This window comes from Cyanistes caeruleus, chromosome 1, assembly GCF_971803275.1.
Source record: "Cyanistes caeruleus chromosome 1, bCyaCae1.hap1.1, whole genome shotgun sequence".
NCBI lineage: Eukaryota > Metazoa > Chordata > Aves > Passeriformes > Paridae > Cyanistes > Cyanistes caeruleus.
In genome coordinates, this window is record NC_141701.1 from 76,243,085 (window position 1) to 76,267,351 (window position 24,267).

General features: G+C 38.2%; 1 protein-coding gene across 5 annotated transcripts in view; it reads left to right on the plus strand.

The window, feature by feature from the left end:
* The window catches only part of BASP1 (brain abundant membrane attached signal protein 1), a 50,849-nt gene that overhangs the window by 18,814 nt on the left and 7,768 nt on the right, over nucleotides 1–24,267 (plus strand). Inside the window, exon 1 of one of the 5 annotated variants that reach the window (XM_086898358.1) lies at nucleotides 2,895–3,064. The exons of the other annotated variants lie outside the window; for them this stretch is intronic. The gene's annotated coding sequence lies outside the window, so the exon portion shown is untranslated. Of the gene's footprint in view, nucleotides 1–2,894; nucleotides 3,065–24,267 lie in introns of those variants that run through there. 5 annotated transcript variants of the gene reach the window in all.

A 24,267-nucleotide genomic window follows, 5' to 3' on the forward strand; every position in this document is an offset into this window, starting at 1 on the left:
AAGTAGCCCAATTTTTTGCACATAACAACACATAAAGGAACCTAAAGAAGGATATCATGCACATCAAGAATAAAGCAAAGATGAGAGTATGTTTTGTTTTTCAACTGGATGCTACCTCAAGGTTTGTGGAGCACTTCAAGACTGCACAGGGTATCTTGCAGGTGCTATTTAAGGATTCCCTCTGACAAACTGTGGTGGCAATTTACAGTTCCCTTACCATGCTTCTAGGGAAAGTGTGTCATATTATTACATCTGCAGATAGCTACATAATGACACCTGAAATTTCATTTCCTAGACTGCAAATGAAACCATGACACTTTTGTTGACTTGCCTAGGCCAAGCAATAAATCATTACAAACCATCTGGTTAAGATATTCAACTAAATGTTATAGAAGATGCTTTAACTCCTATTTTTTTGTTGCGTCTTTTTATCCCTTCAGTGTGACCTGGCTCTCAGTAGGGGGTTGTAACTTAGCTGTGGTTGCAGGTATTTGAATTCAGTTACAGTGACATGCCTGGTTAGATGGTATTTTGAAGCCTTGATTCATCATCAGTGAAGGCCCTTGCAGCAAAGGCCTAGTGCTCTGAAACACATCATTGTTACGAAAAAGATTTTCCTCTGTTCTGTAGGTTTTACAAAAATTCAAAATGTAGTGTTTCAGTTTTTGCCAAGTATCCTAAGAAGCAAACTTAAATGCCTAAATGAGAAGCCTTGACATCTCCCATTGGTGGAGAAAGTCACGTTCGTCGGTACTCCTAATTACCCACTGAAGATAATTAGCTGACCATTTTTGGACATGTTTATCATAACACAGACATGACAGAAATGAAAATGATCTGAGTATCTCTTTGGAGCAAAGTAAAGATGAGAAGTGTGAGTTAGAAGCAAGTTCTCTAAGTTACTGCCTTTCCTTTTTGTTTAGCCAGAATCCTAAGTACCAGGTGTTCAGTGAAGCTGAGCTTATTTCAAAAAATTGTAGATGATGAAAATTGATTTAAGCCAACTTTACTGGAGCCAGTAACTTTAAATTTGGATTTGTGCTGTCTTTTAAGCCCAGAACCTTCCTAGATTATCTTTTCCCAGGTCCTGATTTTTCATACACAACAAGACTTCATTTTATTAATAGATTGTCTGTGTTGGGAACTGTTTGATCTCTTATTTCCACTATTTATATAACCAAGTCACTGACCCACTGTGAAAATTCAGTAGCAGGCAGTTGTGATACAGAGTGTATGTGCCTTATGTCACTGGCCTTTGTGTCCATAAACCTAAAAGCTGCTGCCTGGCCATTCCTCTGCTTGAAAAATCTTCCTGTTTGCCAAGTCCTTGAGGACATAAAAGAATTTTCATGCTTTCTTAAAATTGAGGCATGTGTGTGCGTGCGTGTTTGTGTGTGTGAATTTCCCATTAGAGGGGAAAAAGAAGAAAAAAAGCAGCATAGTGAAAATATCCTGGAATTACTTCAAAAAATATCTCCCTACAGTAGTAAGTGAGAGGTCTTTATTTAAAATAACCTTAATAGAATTAAATACTACAGTGAATGGAAAAACAGATGAACCCTGTGCTTATATTTAATCCATTGCTGTCTGCCAATATGTGTGGTTTTTTGCAATACTGGAGATTGTTTCACCTCTGTTCCTCTTGGGCAGCTGCTTTGTGACTGGACCAGCATAATGGACAATAATTCTTCATTAGCTCAGACAATGGGAAAGAACACAGATGAGAAAGGCTTGGTAGAGAGAACTTTGATTGTACAAAACTCCATGGTTTTAACTCCTGTTCAGTACTAGACCCAACCTAGCTGTTTCCAGGACCTCATGAATCTTTGCAAGGCAGCAAGCAGGCACAAGCACATATTCTTATTCTCTGTGGAGTTTGGAACACAGACCAAAATTTGTTTGTATGAATCAAGGATTGCCTTTCTACCTTGAACAGTTTGCTTCCTCTTTTATCTTATTTCCCCTTGAGGCCCTCCACCTCCCAATTTTCAAACCAAAAGAAGGTAGGTAAGATTGTAGTCACTCTAGCTCTCAGGCTAGAACTTCATCTTTTCTTGTCCCTTGAAAGTGTGATTTTCCCCTGTCTGGGGCTTCTGTGTTCCTGCTCTGTCGACATTGCCCTTACAATTTGTTACAATTGTCCTATTCCTTATCACAGCAACTGTTTCTTTCAAATACATTGCTTTATTGTGCTGAACCCTCCCTAGTGTGCTATTGGCACAGGCATCTCTGCCATTAAGTACCCCTCTTGTGCCTTTTCCTCAACCTTCTCCCAAATCCTGCATGTCTTTGGATCTTAGGGCTTTTCTTCTTTCAGTCAGTTCCCATCTAAGTTCTACTTCCTTTCCTCCCACACGATGCAAGTTAGTCCCAGACCCCTGATTGACCATGGGTTTCCCTTTGTGCTCATCTGTTCTTCTTCATCCCCTCTCCCTGTGTTCACTCCTGCCTGGATGCAGATTAGGTGAGAGACTGACTGGTGCTGCCAAGGCTCACGGGAAATATACTTCCAATAGACATGGCAAGGCTTGCCAAAATCTTGCGCCAGGGCACAGGATAGTTTACTCTGGCAGTCTGTATGGTCACCAGCCTGCCAGCTGGCAGTGATTCTTTTGTGTATTTGCAGCATCTCAAAAAAATACTGGTCCTTCCTTACTTTAGGTTTATTTTAAATCCTCTCTTACATGTCTTAAATTTTCTGGGATGAGCTTTTCCACTGTGGGCTATAGGAATGGGTGGAGCCCAGGAGGCACACGCTGAGTGCACAAGTGCAGCATATTCCTCAGCAAGGAGCTCCTTTTGTTCCTTGACCATCAGCCACGTCTTCAGCTGCACTGAGTTGAAATCCTCTCATGGGTTAAGAAAATCTCTGTGATAGTTTACACCCCCACAACCTCCCCCAACAAGTGGGAAGTGCAAATGAGTACCTCAAAGCAGAAGTCTCTATCTCTGGATTACTTCCTTTGCTGGAGAAAATAATTACTTTTAGCTGGCAACTACATTCATTTGGATACAGAGAAAAATTCCTGTGTGCTTGGTATGTTGGAAGTAATGAGTAATTGAGGTATGTAGAATGGAAAGAACTTACATAACACAGTTTCACAGACCTGTGCAGAGACCTGAATTTGCTCAGCCGTGTTATGCTGCATAAAGCTCTCTAGTTTTTACCTTGCAAATACTGAGTAAGCATAGAAAGTGTATCAGACCAGTCATCTCTTGATAGCTTCTAGATCTGTTATGATCTTTTCCCATGTCATTTCTTAGGATGCTTTTCACTCTCTAATGAACAATTTCAGCTATTATTTTTGCATCTTGCCTTTTGGAATATGTTCTTACACATGAATGACTTCACCCATATCAGCAGCTCTTAATTCTTTTCCATTCCTGGAACACCTCATGGCTACTAGTGTCAACACTGAGTAATGATGAGTTCTCCAGCAGTCACTTCAAACTGCTCACTGTAAACAGCTTCTATTTGCATCCATTTGAAACTTAAATACTCTCTAATCTGTTGGTGCACACATACAAAAAAAAAAATATAAAATGGAGATATCTGAATAAAGTTGGTTTTTTTTCCATGACAACATGGCTGATTCTTTTAAAATAATACCGATTAAATATTGTCCACATCACTGTTTTACCTTAAAAATTTTACTTTTCTTTATTGAAGACACAAGAAGGCTGAATCACTAAAAATGGCAAACTCTTTTAGAACTATGTCACTAGAATGGCCTCTGGAATGATCTCCATACTACCTCGCTCACTTGCAGATTCCTTACCAGAATACTGATTAATTCTCTTGCTAGTTTTGCTGGATGGGTGCAGATCACCTGCTGTTTATACTTGAATTTTCATTTCCATCTATGTAAGCTTTATTTTTGACACACCGATCAGAGGATGACAGTTGCTTGCTTGAGAAGCTGTGAAAGTATTTATCAAATAATGCCTTGGCTCTGAGGGTCTTGTGTGAAAAACACCTTTTTCCTACCACAGGTGGACTACAGTAAGTTACTGCATTTCTTAAAATAAATGCAGGATTGAAGTCATAGGGTTGACTGTGTCTGTGAGGTGTTACTTTCTTTTTCATTCAGATCATTGTGCTGAGTCTCTGTTGCTGCAATAAAAGCCCACTGCAGTCCTGTGAGAAAGCCCTGCTTATTGCTGAACACACCAGAATGTGTAGTTCAGATAGGCGGGGACACCTTCAAACCATGCCAGGGATCAGTGTGTAAAATTTAAGGAATAAACTGAATGAAGAGCAAAAGAAATGTTATCCTGGGTCTGGCATTTTTATTGTGTACAGTGGAATAAGTACCACAGCTGCTTTTAATAATAGGACTGGTGCCTCTATGAGAGTGCCACTTTAAGTTCTCTTGAATTTGGAGGTTTTCTTTTTCTAGATTTATTTTATATTGCACAAAACTAATTATCTTGGTAGTGTTGAGTTTTGAGGATACTGACAGTTTACAATTTATTCCTTATTGTTAATCGTTATACTGATATTCTGGCATTAAAATCCAATTTTATTGCTGTTATTTCCATCTCTCCTTCAGAAAGAAGTGATACTCCTTTCTTTTAGCATGTCCAAGGCAATCCCACAGCAAATTATTTTGCAGTTTTGCACTTCACTTTTTCAGGGTTTGTCACTATATTGAAAAGGTTATATTCATTTGGAGTTCCTGTCTATCCCCTTGCAGTGGCCAGTGTGCAGGTCAAACCTTAGCATTCCCTGCAACTGCAGCTTGCCTTCTGTCCTATGGAGATTCTTTTTGTCAAATTATTTTTTAGTCAATAAAGCAAGCCAAATTCAGATGAGGTAGACCCAGTTCCTTATAATGTGTAGTTGTTGGTTTCATAGAATAGACACAATGTGAAGACGTCCTGGTCATCCAGATTCTTAGAGAATCTGATGTTAAAATTGAGGTGAAAACATGTATGTGTTTAGGTCTGGAAGCAGCAGAATACCCTCTGAATCCTCTTTTCTCCTTGCTTAGGCTTGTACCAGACAGGTTTTCCATTACCATAGTATGCAGGTAGAATCTCAAATATTGAAAAAAAATGTTGATGATCTCCTCTTTCCTTTTGGCCTCAGAACTATTACTTTCAGAGTGGTGGCAAAGACTTCTGTGCCTTAGGAAGCCTTCCCTGGTTCTGATTGAAATTCCAGTCGTGCCTGAATGCCTGTGTGTATGCAGATTTTGTTTGGAGCAGCCTATATTCAGTTCTGCTGTTAATTAGTTCAGAGCCTACAATCATCCTAAATTTGTAGATATTGAGAACTCTGCCCGTGCAACCTGATAGCTGGCCTTAGATGTTTAAATGAGTTTTGCTGCAGTACTTCAAAGGTATTACAACATCAAGGTTAGTGATGACCTGGTGACCTACAAGGTTCTCATTTTGTTAGATTGCCCAAAGCTCATACAGTTTGTCAAGAAAACAAAAATAGGAGAGATATTACCTGTAAGTTCTCTTTACAAAACATAATACATGCTGAATATCAACCAGTTTGGCTACCTGTGAAGTGATTTAAAACCCCATTAAATTCTTTGCTCTGAGCATGGCATGAACCCAATCAACTCTAGTTTTTTTTCTTTCCTTCCAGCTAGATGGTGTCTATATTCAGCTGTATATTAGAAAACTTGTGAACTTACGGTAGTTTCACTTCCTGCATCACTTCTGCTGTCCCAGGCCGGTGTGTGGTATGCTGGCGCCTGTTGTGAAACTTTCCTCTTTCAGAAGTTGTGCCCTGGGGTGTGGGAAAGATATGTTGTAATGCTGGGGACCAGGGAAGAGGCACACCAACCTCATCTACAAAATGGTAATTTCTCAGAACCTGCATGGTCATCTTCTCCCCTGAAAATGCTGAAATTGGCCTGTGTTTGTATTTTTTTTCACTTTTTTTTTTTTATGGAAATCTGTTGAATAACACTTTGCTTACATGCTGTTGTGCTGTACCTTTTCAGACAGAAAAAAAAAAAAATTATTCTGGCATTAACTGAATGTCTCTGAAAGGCTTTAGCAATTCTGACCTGACAGAAAGACAAGGTATGGAAAAAAATGCTCTGCAGTATTTACTTGAGCCTTTCTTCTGTCCACACAAACCAAAATTAGCAACGTCAGTGTAGATGTTGGGTAGTTATGCCACACATGGATTTATGAGCTTGCCTAAACATCTTGTTATTAAAAGTTTAAATATTTACACTGAGAATCTGCTGCCTTATGGACTTTTGTGAGATTATTTCTAAACAGTGAGGATATTTTTTTTTTTTCCAATTGAGAATATTCTAAGGTTGACTTTAACATAAAACTGCTTTAGTGCTCTTCTAATCAACAGTTACAGATTAATTTATGCTAAATCAGGGCTTAAGCGTTGCTTAATCCTTTTAGAGTTCTAGCAAAGACTGACCACTTGACTAAGATTATGTAGCTTAGTAAAAACCCTGGTTTTAAATAGGACATTGAAACAAAATTAGGTAGAGCTCAGGGTGCTGGCTTTTGCTGGTATATTCACATTGGCATTTTGCAATGGTAGGGCATATATTTGTACGGGATCCTTAGGAAATCAAGGCTTGTGCTGTCTATTCCTCTTAAGGACCCAATATAAATCCTCCTAGATGAGGCTCCTTTTTTTTGGTGGGGCTTGAATTGAAGCAATAAAGCAGAAACCATACTGGGTTAAACTTAAAACTATTTTCTTTTTAGTTGTACATACATATAAAAAAATATGCCCTTGGCTCACCAAATGTTATCCAGTTGGCAATCACATGGGAAATAACATGCTGAAGATTAAAAGACTATGCTTTAAACAACACTTTCTGTGCTTGATGAAATATTTCCCATTTTTTATGTTGGGAACTAGCACTGTTAAGTAGAAACAAATAGTTGCTATGAAAAAGTGCATGATTTCTGAGTAGAATTTTATCTTCAAAACTGTCGTGGTTGGTGGGGGATAAGAAACAACCAAATATACCAAATGGAAGAATTGGCTCATAAGTGGTTGTGTGCTGCACTTGAATATGATGGGACCTGGAAGACCTGCAGACTGCCAAACATCACCGATTGAGGTGGGCAGAGACAGCTTTCTTTTAGCAAAAAAGCAATGGTTTTCAGTCAGTGTGGAGAGGGGAATCATTGGATGAGGCAACTTGTGTCAGGGAGGCATGTTCTAGTACCAGTTGTCTGCAGTGGATCTTTTAATTCTAGTATTTTTAGCAAAGTTTTAATTCATTCAAAGAACAAGATAATCCTATTTTTTTCCTCTTTTAGAAGTTTGCAGGGAGGTAAAAGAAGGATTAAGTAATGACTTAGGAATTTACACTGAACATGGATGTTGGCTCTGTTGCTGTAGCTACATCATCCATCTCAACATACAGTAGCTATGGGAACAGAGCTATTGGACCTTGCAAAAGGAATGCAAACATTTCATTGCTGGTTTGCCATTTGTCAGAGTCCTTTTCTCAGAAGTCTTAACATAATTTCTATTCCAGTCTTAGCTCATTCAAGCCTAAAATTCTAACCATGATATCTCCCTCCTACAGAGTCAGTCTCAATGCAAACAGGTCTCTTTTCTCTGTATTCTTACAAGTCTTTCTATCAAATTCTACTTTTCTGACTGAGCAAGGACACTGAGTAAAATATAGCTGTAGGCCATGGGGGAAACCAAATAGACATAGAATAGCGTCATAAATAGCTTCACTGCTCAGGACACACCTGCAGTTGGACACTTCAGTCACAGAATCCCATAGGTATTGCAAGTCCAAATGTTCTGGTACTGCTGGATCTTGAGGAATTTGGTGGTAGCAAGCACTTTAAAAATGCTTGATAGACAAGCTTGTCAAAATAAACAGTAACAATGAACTTTTTAAGAAAATGTTGCAATCAGCTGCAAGGAGTTATAATACTACAATTTAAATATAAATACAAATGAAAGTTGTAACTGTTTAGTGCTTTTTTCCCCCTACACAGCATCCTGACGTATCCAGGACTCCTCCTCTTTCCTGGCTGAAGAATTAACAAAATTAGGTATATCTATATTAGGCTACTTTACCTGAGTGCTCTTAAATGTTGGAGGCCTTGGGAAGGAACAGAAGTACCATGAATACTGCTCTGTCAGAAAGCTACAGGAAAAGAAACAGGGCAGTCAAAGCAAGATACTTATGTTGATGAAATTAATGTTCACAGCATGACTCTGTCAAAACTTGGCTTAGTACATTATAAGCAATTTACCAAAGAGAACTGGTATGTTCAAGATAAAGACAGCCACAGTATCCTGGTTTTTGAGAGTAGAATATAGTTGAGTTTGAACTTCAGGAACTTGATCCAGGCTTACAATTTTTGGCTTCAAATCAGACCAGTAACATTCTACTTCCTAGGAGGCGAACTAAAATAAATCATATGAGAAGCCTGATTCTGTTTCTTGCTTCTATCTATTCTACTGCAAGTAAGATTTCTTATTAAAATCACCATGGATACATGATCCTTATAATCCTGTGAGTCTTTTTCTGATAGTCTGCTTAGCTGCAGAAAGTTAACTAATTCTGTGCCTAAAAGAAATGAGCTGCTGCCCCTCTCCCAAAGTCACAAATCCAAGCAGCTCATTTTTAAATTAGCCATGAACATATTGACCTGGTTTCACCATGGCAGATGCATTTGACAATGCTTCACATCCATCCAAGTGGGATCTGGGCTATGTGCCCTGTGCTGCATGGCCTTTTGCAGTGAGAGAGAAATAAAATGTGTGGGAAGTTGCTTGGGCAACTTTGGGAAGAGTAGCAGTTCAGAAGCAATTGCCCCGACACAGAACTCTTTCACAGAGGTATGTGCACACTGCAGACGACAAACTGCCTTTATTCAACAACCAGTACGAATGGTATTGACCAGCTGGTAAATGGTAAATCAGTATTCTGATTTGAATGTCCCTACTGTGAAGATATGATTGTGCAATCTCTGATCTTCCGTCCTACTGTGTATATGCATGTATTTGAGTCCTTTAAATGTGGTGACATACCATTGCTCAGGACGTTGAGCAGCTTGGTGGTCATTGAGAGCATCTCCTGGCTTCTGGACAGGCAGTGGTCAGAAAGGGAAGGGTAAGGATTAAAAGTCCTGATTTTAGTAACTGCAGCAATATTTTGTACATAACCATTCTGCCATCATCACCTTCTACTGCTATGGGCTTTAAGTAAAACGTAGCACAAATGACTTACTCTGTACATGTTGTTTCTGGGATCGTCCTTAGCTGCAGTGATTTGGTGTCATTATGTGCTTCTCAGAGAAAGAGCCTGAATTAAAAACAACTTCTGTTGCTGTTTAATGTACTGTAGCAAATGCTCTGTAGATCTGTAAATCAAGACATTTGTTCTTCATTTTTAGCAATGCCCTTTCCCTGAACTCATTTAATGAGACAGTTGTAAGATGTTTGTATGTTCTCCAGCTGGACTGGGTGCACAATTCTTGAACTCTGTCTCTTACTACATTCTCGTTTTAAAGTCTCCTGTGTCAATAGATAGTGGCAGCTATATTCTTAAAGCAGCCTTGTTCCACAGAATACCACTCTGACGTTGTAAGCAGTGTAATAGACAGTAAGATCCTTGAGAGTGAAAGAATTTGGGAATTTCTTTGATACTGAAGATCTTGACAGCTGTGTTTTAGAAAAGTGAAGGGGAGTAAAAGGGGAGGGTAAATTACGAAAGGTACTGTACGGACCAAAATGTGACATACAGCATAACAGACAGAGAAGAACAGAAGACTGTTATTATTCCTTCTTGTCACAGAAAACATGCACAGAAATCACTTCCAACATACAAATGAAGTTTATGCAACTATAGCAATATGAACAATTATAAAAGTAGTTTTAGAGATGTAGATTATTGTCTCTAATTTCATCTATCTCTTAAAATAAAAGCAGAAAAAAATTACATTGCTAAGTGACTCTACTATTTTCTATCTGCTCTAGATTAAACTGGAAGTGCAGATTTTGTCAAACTACTTAACAATTTCATGCCCCTCTTCTGATGAATGTAGATTGCTCAGGTTCCTGGGTCAGTCCTACATCTCAACCCAAGTGCACTGAGCAGCCATTTACCAAGAATGGGTTACACAGAGCACCTTTCTCTGTGCACTTTTCTTAGATTTCACTTGATGCCTGCTCGGCTTAGCTTGGCTTGGCTTGTGCATTCAAACTGTGCCACTTCCCTGATGACACCAGGCACTTGGGCAAGCCTTGTGCCCAAAGAGATGCTGAGCTCCATTGCCAGAATTGCTACTACTGGTCTGAGAGAGCTTTTGTTCTTTGTTGGTTTGCTGTTTTGTTTTGGTGTTTTGCTAATTCTGTACCTTTCTTATCTAGTCCAGGGTGTACAACATCCTATCTGTGTACAACAGGTACATACTAGTGTATGCAACTTCCACTTATGGGTGGGGAGAATTTTTTGTTTGCAAAGATCCCATGCAAAAACAGGTGAAGGCTCTTCTTGTGTTAGCATTTTCTTGGTTTTTTTGAACATGTGAAGGATAGATTTCTTATATATCCTTTTGCCCAGGTTTTTATTCTCTCTTTTGTCCCTCTCCTCCCCTCCATCCTGGAGTAAAAGTGTGCATTTACTTCTTGCAATTCCAGCTTTTCATAGGATCTTTTGCTACAAGCCAATGCAGAGGAAGCAGGAGGATGATGTTATATGGCATCAGGAAAAAGAAAATGAGACACATCCTGTGCTGAACATGCATAGGACAGCTTGAAGCTTGATGTGCTCTGTCATGGTAATAGAGAATGATATGAACCATACTGACCCTGTACACAAGCTGATTTGTGTTTTTGCTTAGAAAAGAAGACATCTTGCCTTCTCTGTGTCACGGTCCACGCTACCTTGCATGCTAGAACAATTTGCTGGATATTTCTGCAGTGAGGAGCACGGTAAAAACCAGAGGAAAGACAGTGAGAGGGAGGTAACCTGCCATTTTCCAATATCTACTTAAAAGCAGATAAAAGACATCCTTTCTTCAGAAGTGTTCTGAGGGGAAAGGATCACCCTTTTGTCCTTTCTCCTTTTGCAAAGTCTGTTGGATTTAAAAGCAGTTTCACTCTTTAACATTTATACAGATTGACCTTAAAAATAATCAGTGCCATCCTAAAATGACTGTTAATCCTGGGGGCTGCAGAGATGGCTGCCATTTGTCAAATACTTACACAATATTTGAATTATCAGAAAATCACCAGGACCAGTTTAGTAACCTTTTCCTGGCATTGTTTGTTAAACATTTCCTATTAGACTATGCTCACTATGAACAATATCATAGAGTAACTTAGTTTTCTGAATTACAATCATAACTTATGCTTCAGTACCTTGTGTTCTGACTAGTAGTCTTATGGTTTAACTTTCCTCTGTGCCTTTAACTTGTAGATTCTACATAAGAGCTTTCCTTTTAATGTCCAGATTAGTGCCCTTATGCCTTAATAATTTTGAGATCTAAAACACTGCTGTAGAAAAGAGTTAAAACCTAGCCTGGAATGTAAGAACTATTTAACAAATGTTATAACCCATTTCCATGTAATGCATTAACCAAGTACAGGTTGTTCAGGCTTCCAGGTCTCCCATGCAGAGTGACCTCATGATACCAAATCCAGATGAGATGCAAAGTCCTGTGTCTTCTCAGGGAGAAATAATATGGTAGGATAGTGTGTATTTTATTTTATTTTAACATTTAAAATAGAGTTGAAAATTTAGGAGGATTTAGGTGAACAGGAATATTAACCTCCATGAACCTATACTACCAAATTTATGCTAATATCTGAAAGAAATGTTTCTCCTTAGTGCTACAGAAACCTCCCAGCAATATCATGCTCCAAGAACAAAAGTATGGCTTGGAGGTGTTCATACAATAATTCTATGGAAGTGTCTTCCTGTAGACATCATATTTCAGGTCGTGATTGTTTATTCATCCTATAGTGTTTATAAATATGCAGAGTCTTGGAGTGCTGGTGGTCTCTCAAACCTTAGCAAGATCAGCAATGGAGCATGGATCCTTTCAGAGCTGCAAGAGCTCCATACGAGGTGTTAAAGGGAAAATAAACATTTCAGAGATGCATTCCTGTTTCTTGTGGGTAACTACTGATTCAAAATAAGTGCAGGCTGACAAGCTCAATGGAGTCCCCACATCCGAATGGGAATGAAGAGTAGTAACGTTTAACATTTACTCTCTTTTCTTTTTTTCCTCTACCTTTCCAGCACCAAGGGAAGGGGGAAAAACACTCTTTTCTTGGGTCTCATTGCCTTTCTACAAGCTCTAGACTTTGTTTCTCGGCAAACTTAATTTCAGTCTAATGTCTCTCATTTTAATACAAAAAATGGATACGTGCACAAAATTGTTCTCTTGTTGGTCTCTTTTCCTGTCTACTTATTAACAGAGCTGTAAAGTGGTTGATCATGTCACATGAGGAACGACAGGCCTTTATATTTTCTTAGACATAAGTCCAAGGTAGAGTTACAGACAGCTAATGGAAACTCAGGCTTTTAATTTCATCCTTCTGTAGTAAATATTTAATTAATTGTTGAATGTTTTTGCAGCTGAGCATTGAGTCTTTTGTTCCACGTGCCTAATTCCATGTGCTGAACTTTCTTAGGCTCTGTGGTGCATTCTTCTACTCAGCATCGTGCTGAGGTGCTAGTCAAGGGGAGGCTGAAAATCTCAGCAATTTACAGTGGAGAAATGGTGGTGTATCTTGCAAATGTGAAAAATTTGCTTCCACTAACTTTCTAATTACTGTTTGAAAGTCATCAAAGTATTCTGAGAAGAGTGACGCTCAGTTGAGAAGAGACTTAATTGCTTTCAATCTGTATAGGCAGGTGGTCATATATAGCTGCAATATTTCTTTTCTCTGGCTATCAACTTGCAGATACTGATATTCACCCTGGTTTACCATTGAAACTAATGTTTTCCAGCTGCTGCTTGCTAGCATGAGCATATTTCTGGCAACTGAGCACTGCATTTGAATTACTGTAGAGGTCATACAGTTGGACTGCATATGAAACACTTGATTTTTGAAAAAAGATTAAGTTCAACAAAGCCAACTGGCTTCAGAGCCTCTGTTTCAGAGCCTCTTTGCTCCAGCTTCTAACTTCATTCATAGAGAAAGCAAAGAGTGCTGGAATCTTTCTGTCTCTTATTGTTTCTTTACTGAAAGACAGTTGTGCTAGTAAAAAAAAAATGCTGGAGATGTGATGAAAGTTAAATTCCACCTTCCTAAATATAAAGCCTAGTTTTTAAATACTTGTTTGAGTACCGAATTACAGACATTCATTGCAGAAAACTTCTGTTTAGCATTTCTAAGCATCATTTTGTAGTTGAGTCTAACTGTAAAATTATTATTACTGATGATGGCATTTGAGTTCCTGCTTTTGCACTGTTTACTATATATCTTTGAGGAAAAGATCATAAGGAAAAACTCTCAAGACCACTCAACTGAATTTCGAAAATGTAACTCATGCAAATAAAATCTGGAACCTAAAAAGATGTGAGGAAGCCCCCATTTCTTCAGCAATACTGAAATTGCATGCTGATTTATATCTGAATTACCACATTCCTCCGAACAAGTTTTAGAACTGCTCTTTTAATCTTGTCTGATAGCAAATAGTTATTTGCCAGTTACTAAAAATAAGAAGGAGATACAAAAAAGATGTTAAAAAATATCCAGGAAAAACAGTTGAAATGACATAATAGGCAGCCAGATAAAATTCCCATGTTTTCATTTGTGGATTAATGGAGTTCTATAAATAAAATAAATAAAACCCAATGATTGTTGTAGTGTTTGAGCTGGAAAACCACTAAAGTGCTCCAAAGATAAAAATACCAGTTATGTGCAGATGAACAAGGGAATTTATGTCAGGATGCTCAGTAACTGGGGATTTACTGGCATAGATTTTCTTACAGTGATTCACTATATCTATCTTGTAGATGACAAAATTGTTGTCAACTTTATAAAGTTAATTTAATATTTTTAGGGCAATTTTGGATTTTATGTGTAGGTTTGAAATGGAAAAATGCTGGAGATGTCTTCTTTCTCTACCTGTGCTGACTTTGACAGATTCCTATCTCCATACTCCTGGCATACTAGTCACCAGAGACTCAGTTCTCTACTACTACTACATTTACATTGCATCTCCAATTCTTCTGTCTTCTCTATGGCCTTGTTATGTAGTCTGTTACCAGTTTGTTTCAAGTGGAGCTGTATATCTTGGCTTCTGAGTACATATGGTTAACTTGCCAGAACAAAGCATGCTAAGAACGTTCACACAATTGAAAGATAAATTTAAAGTACTCTTGTGTTTCTTTTACTTATCTGAATACCAGCTTAACAGGTATGATTGAAATAAATTGACATCCATTTTTAAAATTAATGTTTCACATAGCTTCCTTGCAAGCATGCAGTATTCCCAGGCATAAACATTTAAAATGAATGATGTAAGAAATCACGAGACAAAAATTGTGTTATGGTTTAGGACTCTTCAAGACTTTTTTTACTTAATCAAATATTAGAAATTAAATCTAGATTATTTTTGTAATGAGTACTAGAGCTTATGCTTTAAAAATTCCAAATTCTTTTAGTGTATGATAAAATTATGAGCTGGCAACTTACAAACACAAGAGTTCATAGAAACTGAGAAAATTTGAAGCAGAGTGTCATTTGGTTATGATCCCATATTATGTATTTACTTTAAGATCTCTTCTTTCTCAGGCTAGAATATCTAATGTTTTTTGGCACATATGAGTATTTTCCTGACTGGTCTCTGAAAAATATGATAATGAAAGTAGTTTTCTTTTAGTTTTAAAGGATTAAAAAGCCTCTTATTTTTTTCTTTCTTCCTTTGTAACTTTTGAACTTTTTACATGGAAAGTATGTTTTCAAAAGACTTATGTTTACGTAACGTAAATGTTCTGACATAACCTGTAGAAACATAGTCTCATAGAAACACTTAGGCTGGAAAAGACCTCTAAGATCATTGAGTCCAACCCTTAACCCAGCCCTGCAAAGTTCAGCACTAAACCATGTCCCTCAATGCCACCATAAACTACCCATAATGAGAAAAGTACAAAGTTAGTGGTTCACAAATTCAGTCTGTGGCTCTGAGCCTGGCCTGCAGTCCTTTGTAGCTGTCTATCCCTCGGTGCAGGTACTAAGAACTGAGAGCTGTGGGGCTGTTCTTCATTCCCTTCATACTGACCTGGTCAAATTCGTACTGCTGATCTTGATTTACTTACCAAGATTTCTGAAATTCCAGAATAGGAACTAGTTTGAGTGCCATGATAGAGGGGAATGTACCTAAATTTGTCACCCTTCAAATCCCTAAATTCAGCCATTTCTTTCAGGTGATCCTTTCATGTCCTGCTCTGTTGAGTATCATCTCCAGCAGTGTCATGTAGCTGTGTCTCTTTGGTGCTTAATCACACTTCCGATTTTCATTACTTTCTATGACTGTAATAATGTAATCTCTAGAGCTCAGATCTGTGGGTAGGAAAGGAAGCTTCTGCAGAATGTGACAAATATAACCCAGAATTTTCTAACTTGTGTAATCTTTAAAATTATCTTGGAAAGTTAGTGAACCAATTTAGAACTTCCTCTTGTATCTCTTCAAATTTGAATAATCACTCATAAAAAGGATGCCATTTTAACAGAAACATGCATCTAATTGATAAACATAAAATAAATATAGCAGTGACCAGGAATGTGTCCAATGCCCAGAAACCTAATGAAAGCAGATTAAAAAGAGCTTATGGTTGTTTTTCAAGCATTCAAAATTTTCTGTTTAAGAAAAATAGGCTTTGCTTTCTTAAATCTGTCTTCAATAAAGCACTAAGATGTCTGCCAAGCAGTAGCTTCATCTTCATCCAGCTGGATACACCTGAGCTTTCTTAGCTTGAGAATAAGTCCTTCTCAGTATGTCTACCGAAACAGTGAAATGTGCCAATTTGGAACTATAAATCAAAATGCCCATGTACAGATGTTCTCAGCCTAGAGGCATAAATATGAAGGAGCTTGGTTCCAGAAGGGTTTTTCAGCAATACCTAAAATTGGTCAGAGATGCTTTACAACTGCCTATTGCAGAATTGACATAGTTACTGTAAAATGACCATGAGTGACTTGTTTATTGTGCTGTTCTCATATGTGGTGTACAGTGGGAAGCTTCAGAGAGAGCAATTCAGTACTGTGCCAATATGCAAAAAAACCAGCCTTCTGTAACAGAGAATTGTGGTGAAAGAGAGATATGGGATGGGCTTGCTTTTTAAAACAAGAATATCTCCAAGACCTTACAGCATCTGTTGGCATCAAGCAGAGCTTTTCTGAGGATGAAAAGGGATATTATCCCATTTTCCAAATGGGAAAGTTGGGCTGTAAATTAGATGGCCTTCGATGCAAGAGGAACTGGGAAAGATTGAGTAGGTTTTGGGTTCTTGTTCTCTGACCCCAAGCTGCTGTGGAGCCCTGAAAAGAGGGAGAGAGGTAGTCTTATGACTTTGTGCTGTTGTTACAGTTTTAGTGCAGTGGTATGTGTCTGCTTTGAAGAGGAAGAACTCATCTGTCATTTTTATATGGTACAATTTTGTGCTATGACAGGTCCCAGAGGCTTAAACCAAACAATATTGTCCCACTGCTCTACGATGGCTATTTCACCTCGAGAATCAGATGCCTCCTACTGTAAACGAGCATGTTGTGATTTTATGGAAAATGTGATGGGGTGGTGGTCATTTTGCATTATTTATCAATGTTGTCCTGATTAAGGAGAGTAATTCCTTCTGTATCTGATTTCTGTTTTGGAATGAAGTGGTTCATGTCAGATTCTGTGAGAAGTTTGTGACGTGAGCAAAGTTTGCGGTTGTTCACAAACAACATAAAAGAATATAAACTTTTTAGACTCATATTTAGACACAGAGGAGAAATTGAAAAGAAAGCATTTTTTTTAATCACCACATTGCAAAAGCTAATAAATACTTGAATAGAAGATTTTTCCACTTAAAGTGAAGAATTGCTAAGCTGAAAGTGGACAGGGAATTTGGCTATTTCTGGAAAAAAAGGATTTTATTTTGGTTTATATGTAAATCATAGCATAGCCTTATGTGTGGTATTGCTTACCAGTTACCTGTGCTTAAAAATTAAAGAAATACAGAAAGAGATTGTGGTTGGTAAGAGATTTAAATGAATATATTTGGGGTTGTAAATATTCTTAAAATAGTTAGGTGTTTCTTGTGATGTATTTCTTGAAACTGGCTCATTTAGCATTTTTTGAGATAGCATGAGACCTTTGAAAGTAATATTTCCAAATATGGATAAGAGACTTTTATGCACTTGAATCATATTTCAACCCAGCCCCCTTATTTGGGATGTGTGAATTTAGTGCTCAGCTTGTGCATATGGGGGGAATTACCCAGACAACTGCAGTGAGCAGAACTGTGAACATGATTTCTGCAGAGCTAAATGCTTCTTGGCTCCTGACAGCCAACATCTTTAAGTTTATGAAGTGCAGCTCCCTCTCCTCAATGCCCAGGCAAATGAATTGCCAAACTCTGGGAGCCAGAGCTGAGGCAGCAGGGCAGAGGCACTAACTCAGCTCCCATTTCTTGATGAGATCTCACAGGGGAATGCAGGAGCCCTGTCCCACAGCTGACCTGCTAGAGCAGAAAGGGAAAAATCCCCAAATTAAAGTGTTGGCCAGTCTGACCACTGCTACCTCACCAGCCAGGAGAATTGATTATAAAAAGCCTCTGGAAAAGCCGGTTACTGTAGAGAGTTGTAGCAGCTGTGTTCTGTCAATGGAATTAAAATGAATTTATATCCTCTTACTCCTACAACGAGGGCTTCCTGGGGCACAGATGGGTTCCATGTATCTGCTGGTATGGGGGACAGAGAAATGGAACTGCAGTGCTGGTTTGAAACATGGGCTACTACTAAAATATATTAGTGTTGACTAGCAGAACCTTTCCAGTGGTACTTTTCTTTTTATTTATGGCTCTGTCTTGAAAAATGAAAACAAATTTTCCATATTTTTGACGTCTCCATTGTTTTGATAGACTTCTCTGATTTAAATCCTGAAATAGCTCAGTTATACTTTATATTGATGAATGCTTACCTTCTTTGGTTAGGGTAAATAATTTTTCACATAGCCACAGGCTGAAATCTTCTTAAACTGAAGGAATGACTGTAAGAATTCTCTATAAGTAGCATGTGGGCGTTGGAAAGTAAGCTTTTTTCTGTTGTATGCTATGAGGTGACCAAAACTGCAAACTGGCCTACAAACAGCCTTTATCTAGGTCTGTTTAACAGCTATATCACCAAAGACAATTGGTATGGCTTCTGAACTGCTAAAATTGAATTGTGGCCATACTAGGTATTAACTAAATCCATTGACATAAAATGCAAGTTAGTGCTCAGGTGAGGGGGTATAAAAGGGTCTGTATCCAACACCACAGCCAACCCTTCAAAGTTATTTTTGCTTTCATTTAATGAGTTTAAATTTGATAGCCACTATGGACGGATTTCATACTGATACTTAAATGGAAATGTAAGCCAAGCTATTTTATTGAGAGGAGATATGCATCTGATCATCTTTTCTGATTTCTAGTTTTCATTGCTGCTGCAAAGTTTGCTCTTCTTTTTGGGTAATTGCTAGCTTGGAATGGTTCTGGCTGAGTAATTATAAAATTGGATTTCTGCCTTTCCTGGTTTGGACATAAATCTCTTAGTGCAATTCATGGATTGCACTAGCTGCTCACTTCATATCTTGCCAAATGGACTTGTTAGCCTCCAGACTTACGTAACCTTCCCTCTAGCAGAGCTGTTCAGACATCTCAATATAACAAGCAAACAGAAAAGAGAAAGTGCAGCCAGTGAAGATTTCAGAAAGAAATTTAGGCAATCAGTCTAGGCCTGGGAGTCTTGAATCCAAGCTGATGTCTAATGGCTTAAAAATGTGACATGGTACAGCTTACTGCCTGCCATGGCTCTTACTTTGGGATCATTAGAAACACTTTATGTTTTTAAAGTGCATTTTTTAAGGCTGACCATTACCCTGTTGGATCAGGAGATGAAATTCTCTAACAGATGTTGATCTTATTCTGCAGTTCCCACTGTCATCTTGTGCCACTGAAATCAAAAAGTGAACTGTGGTTCTTTCCTCCCAACCCTCTGGCACACACAGAATACACTTTACCTTATTACCATCATGTGCTAATTGAAGGAGTGTGTCAGGCTCCACTGACAGCACTCATTGATGCACACCTAAGGTTCCTCATCTGCTTCAGGAAATAAAGCTCTCATTTCTCAAGTTTTGGAGACTATTGCAAGTCTTAATTAAAGATTGCCTAAGATGTCCTGGTGTTTTAAACAGCCATTAGAGAGTGCAAAGGAGTGGTAGTGAGATAGGACACAAAAATTAGCTGCTTAATGCTCTTTTCTTTCAATGATTTTTGAGTACCCATTCCATGCTATTTTGATAAACTTCCCTCAGTGACTAAAGTGAAACTGGTAAGCCAGCTTGAAAGTAATGTTTTGTTTTAAAAAGGAGCAGGGGAAAGAAAAAAGTCAAAAATACAGTATTAAACATGCATTCTAAGAAAGATCAAAAAAGAAAGTCTGGAATACGAGATTTCCTTTTGTCTTAATGTATTCTGGCTTTAAAAAGCCCCACATATTGTGCTAGTGTGAGAACCAGGAAGTGAGAGAGACCAAAGTGAACAACTTAATATAATAGACCAAGCTGCAGTCTGGTAGAAAATGTATATGGCACAAATGACTTCTTAGGAGCACAAATATAGAAAGTTTCCCAAGGTGTTGAGAATTCAATCTTCCATTTTCCTGATTTCTTTAGAGTACGTCTTTACTAGAAGACGTTATTACAACACAGCTGTGAGAAGCTGAGAGCTGATAAGCTGCTGACACTGATACTGTGATCACAAGGAAGAATTTTCCTTAGCAACATGAGAAATACTTGCAATTCAGCCCAAAGTCTCACAGGTTTAATTATAGGTAGTTTTGATGTTACACAAGGCATGACTTGACTCGAATATGTTGACTTCAGTGCAACATATTTTGTTTAAAATGAAACTTTATACACAGGACTAAAAGTCAGAAGTTTTTATTCCAAGGAGAAATGCAGCAGCTCTTCAGGGAGTTGGTGTAAAATACCCTGTAAATACTGCTGAGGTGGTGAGTAGGCTTTGCTTGCAGGTTGCTTGCAGGAGGTTAAATTCCATCAGAGGCATGATGTGTAACACTATCCTAAAGACGTAAGCATGCTCAGCTTTCTAATGCCATGTTAGACGTACAGGTATTTTTGGAATAATATTTCAATTACTAATTTAACTGTCATTAGCAATTGTGTATTAACTGGAGGATAAAATTTGTTTTATCCTGTGATTCTTGCATATGCCTTAATTTGTGAGGAATGGTGTTGCTCTGTTCAGGGCTGAGGTTATTGAGAGGGTGGGCACATCATCAGTGACTTTTTTCTTTGGGAGAAAAGAGCTGTCAGTGTTCTTTTAAAATCAGCCAACCTCTTCTAATGTCTAAACCTAAAAATGTAGTACATCCAGGAGCATCAAGTGGATGTGCAATCATTTCCTTTTGAGGAAAAAGAAAGAAAAACTATTTCTGCAGCTTAGTACAGAGCTAAGACAGATAAAAGCAGACAGACTATGTTAGCTAGATACTAAATCTTAAAATACCTAAATAGTTATGTTATGTTATGGAATAAAGGAGTCAATACTTTATTTAAATTGCTAATTTTTTTGTTTTGCTGGGTAAACTAAATACTGTGCATTTTGGAAGGAAAAGTTTGCAGTGCTCTCATGAACACCATGATATGCACAGCAGCAGCAGGTGCTGCGTTAATTCAGTGGCAGCTGGTCTTGGTTCCCTGTTCTCCTCCTTTTAGTGGTGCAATTGTGGAGTCATGTGCTGCAGTCAGAAATGGTGTGTAGCAGTCCCTGTGCCTCCTCATATTTAAAAATGAAAAACAAAACTGAGAGCTGGATTTGGTTTATAATTGTAAATGGGGTTTCATTCCTTGTGGTGAGGGTGTCATGCAAACAGAAGAAGGAAATTACATAGGCTAAGGATTGCCATAGGTCTGAGCTGTCTGTTGAAAGTTCTGTTCCTAGGTATATGATGCTTTCTTACAGCAAGGGTTTAAGAATCGTTTTTTACAGAAAGATGAATTTACATGAAGAACACAAATGTGGAAGAATTTAGCAATGACATGGAGAATCCATTTTCAGAGCATAACTGGTAGTTCCTAGCTTTCAAAGCTAATGCATGTTATCAATGCATGTAATTTATATTCTAAGGACTCTTTCAAGTCTGATTAAAACCAGTTTGACCATTTAAATGGGCATTAAAGTAATAGAGGTGTTTTTGAGTGTGGAATGTTAGACAAATAAAATGTAAATATAGATCCCCATAATTAACTTTCTCCAGTGAGAGCTTCCCTAGTTAAATACCCAAATGCCTTATTCAGAATGTGAATGTAGCTCTCCATGACTATTTTAAGAAATAACAGGTAAGTTTACTATTTATACAAACAGCAACCGAGAACTTTTGCTACTGAAGAAAACATGTAAATTAGGAGCATATGATAGTTTCTTTTTTTGGTATAGAAAGCATGAGTTTCAACTCTCTTCGTGTTTCCTGAACTGTTTGTTCTTTGTTCAGGAAGACGCTACAAAAATATAAGCCATAGGTGTTAAGCTGCTCGTTTCACTTTTCCAGTGTGAAGTCCCTCCAGGAATGAGGTCTTCCCACCATTGCTCTTCAGTAGGACCGTAGTGTGGAGGAAGATAATGTTTGCTAGCATTTGACTGTTACATTTTTAATGTAGTTTTTGGAGGCACCCAAAGGAGGAACTGTTCCTGGGTCTGCAAGCCAAGCATATTTGTGGTGTTGAGATCCACGGTAGGGATTGCGCTGGAGGGACAGAATGCAAGCAAAATATCATCTAAAAGGAAACCATCCCATTATCTAGGTTTTTAGCACCTTGTGTGTTTTTGTAATTATACATGGTGGTGGTGTCTTAGGTATTTGAGGGAGGCAAAAAGTGGCTGGCCTTAATTGGAATAGTATGTGTGGAATCTCACCTCTCCCTCAGTGTTGCATGTCCTGGGACCTAAACAGCTTCAAAGATGTGGGTAATAACCACCTCTGAAGTTTGCATCATTTCCCACTTAGGAACTTGATTCTAGGATACAGGTTAGAAAACTGGCTAGTACAAAATATTTCTTTCACTGGCTGTTGAGGAGACATGCACAAATCCCAAAATGATGTGGCAATTTAGAAAGAAGCAGGAGATAGATGACATATGCTTATGTGTCTTGGCTTACTCTTTCAGTTCATTTGAATCCTGCAAGCTGTTTCTACAAGAGGTGTTCTTTTAAGGTTAATTTCAGTCTCTGCAAAGCAGGTGTTTACAGCAGAGTTTCCTCTTTCAACCATGTGCCTAACAATAGTGTGATTAAATTCTCACTCTGGGGCAGCCTGACTTTTGGCTGCATGTGTGTGCCTGCATGAGCATGTCAGCAAAGCTGCTTTTATTATTCAGCAAAAAGAACATATGCAGTTAATCTGAATACAGGAGAAATGCTTTGAATGGGTTCTTGAATCTGTAAGACTGGTAGACAGAATGGAGCAGATGAGGCAAATAAATAGAAATTGATGGCAGCATTTTTAATTTAAGCAATCAGAGCAAAATGCAATGATGAACTGAGTGCAAAGCTAAGAAATACATCCACTGCACTGTAAAAATAATATATTTTATGCTGCTTGTGTTTTGCTCGGTTTTTAATATGACTTGTTTTTGTTATACACAATGCAAAATAGCCTCGGATTTGCTGCCAGGGATGAAACTGTACGTGCTGGAAGTTGTATCTGCACTGCTGGGCAAAGTAGTGTTGTGTTGGATCAGTGAAAAAAGCCCACACGTGGCAAAACACTGCAATTCTGCTTTGAAACCAGCAATAGGAAAGCAAGGAAGAAAACACAAAAATGTGTCAGTTGTAGACGATTGTCTAAGGAGAATAGGGGTGCTGTTATCTCTATCCCTATTAGGTGGTCTAATAAAAGACATTATCTCTGCCTACAAAGCACAGCCTTGCCTGGGGGGAGAAGGGAATTTGCACACAGCACAGCATTACTTCCATGCTGCTCATTGACTCAGGAAGGCAAGAATGGCCCAAGTTTTCGGCTTCTGTTTTCTGCAAGATGGCTCTGTATCTGGAGAGGCTACTTGTGCACTGTGGAAATGAGGTGTATTGTGTTTGGGAACCTGCTCCTACAGAGTGGCTGCAGCACACAGGTCAGTACTTCACTCAAGTGGCTCTCCCATGGAGTGACAGCACACAGACTGCATAAGGCTATGCTGTCGTGTACTTGCTCCCTACAGCAAAGGGAGTGCTGCGGTCTGACCACAGTCAGGCTGAGCAGTGGATCTCCAGTCACTGCTGTGCATCCAGGTTCTTCATCTGTAGGGGCTCTCCAAGTCAGGAGCATGCAAATCCAGAGTGTCCAACAGTGGCTTTCAAAGTACCCCTTAAAATCTTCATCACTCTTTGATCAAATAATGGACAAATTTTACTTTTATTCAGGAATTCTGCCTTCTTTATGCACAGGGTACAATGGTGGATTACATGTGTGAAGTACTTGTGATTTCAGGAGGATGCTCTATGAATTGAAAGTAGTGGCAAAACCTTTACCTGTTATGAAACTGCTGCTATCACCCTTCATTTGTTCTTTGAAAATTTAGTTCCTAATGGATTAATTAATACACACCTCTGACAACAATCACATAAATCTTAGCAATATCTCAGGTAAATTTTTTTATTTTGCTCTCAAAAAAATTGTCATGCAATTGTTAACTGTTTTGATAAATTAGTGTATTAGTAGCAGTTATGCTTCTCAAATGAAGCAGTTTTTCATGTGTGAGTTTAATAAATAGAGATAATTTTATGTCAGCCTTCAGTGTGCTTAAATTATTATAACTCTCATAATTGAAGTCTAAAATCAACAATAATAGTTTAGATATATTAATAACAAATGGCTCATCTTAAAAATCATGCTTTGCTTTTTTGTGTGGTGTACAAGTACCTGAGAAATTTAAAGTAATATAAAAATTGAAGGGCTTTTGGTTGTTTTTTAAAGAAACTTACATTAAATGTAATCCAATGCTCACTAGAGAAAATTAGAACTGGAATCTGTCTGTCAAAGCCACTTAAACTTGGTAGTATTACTTC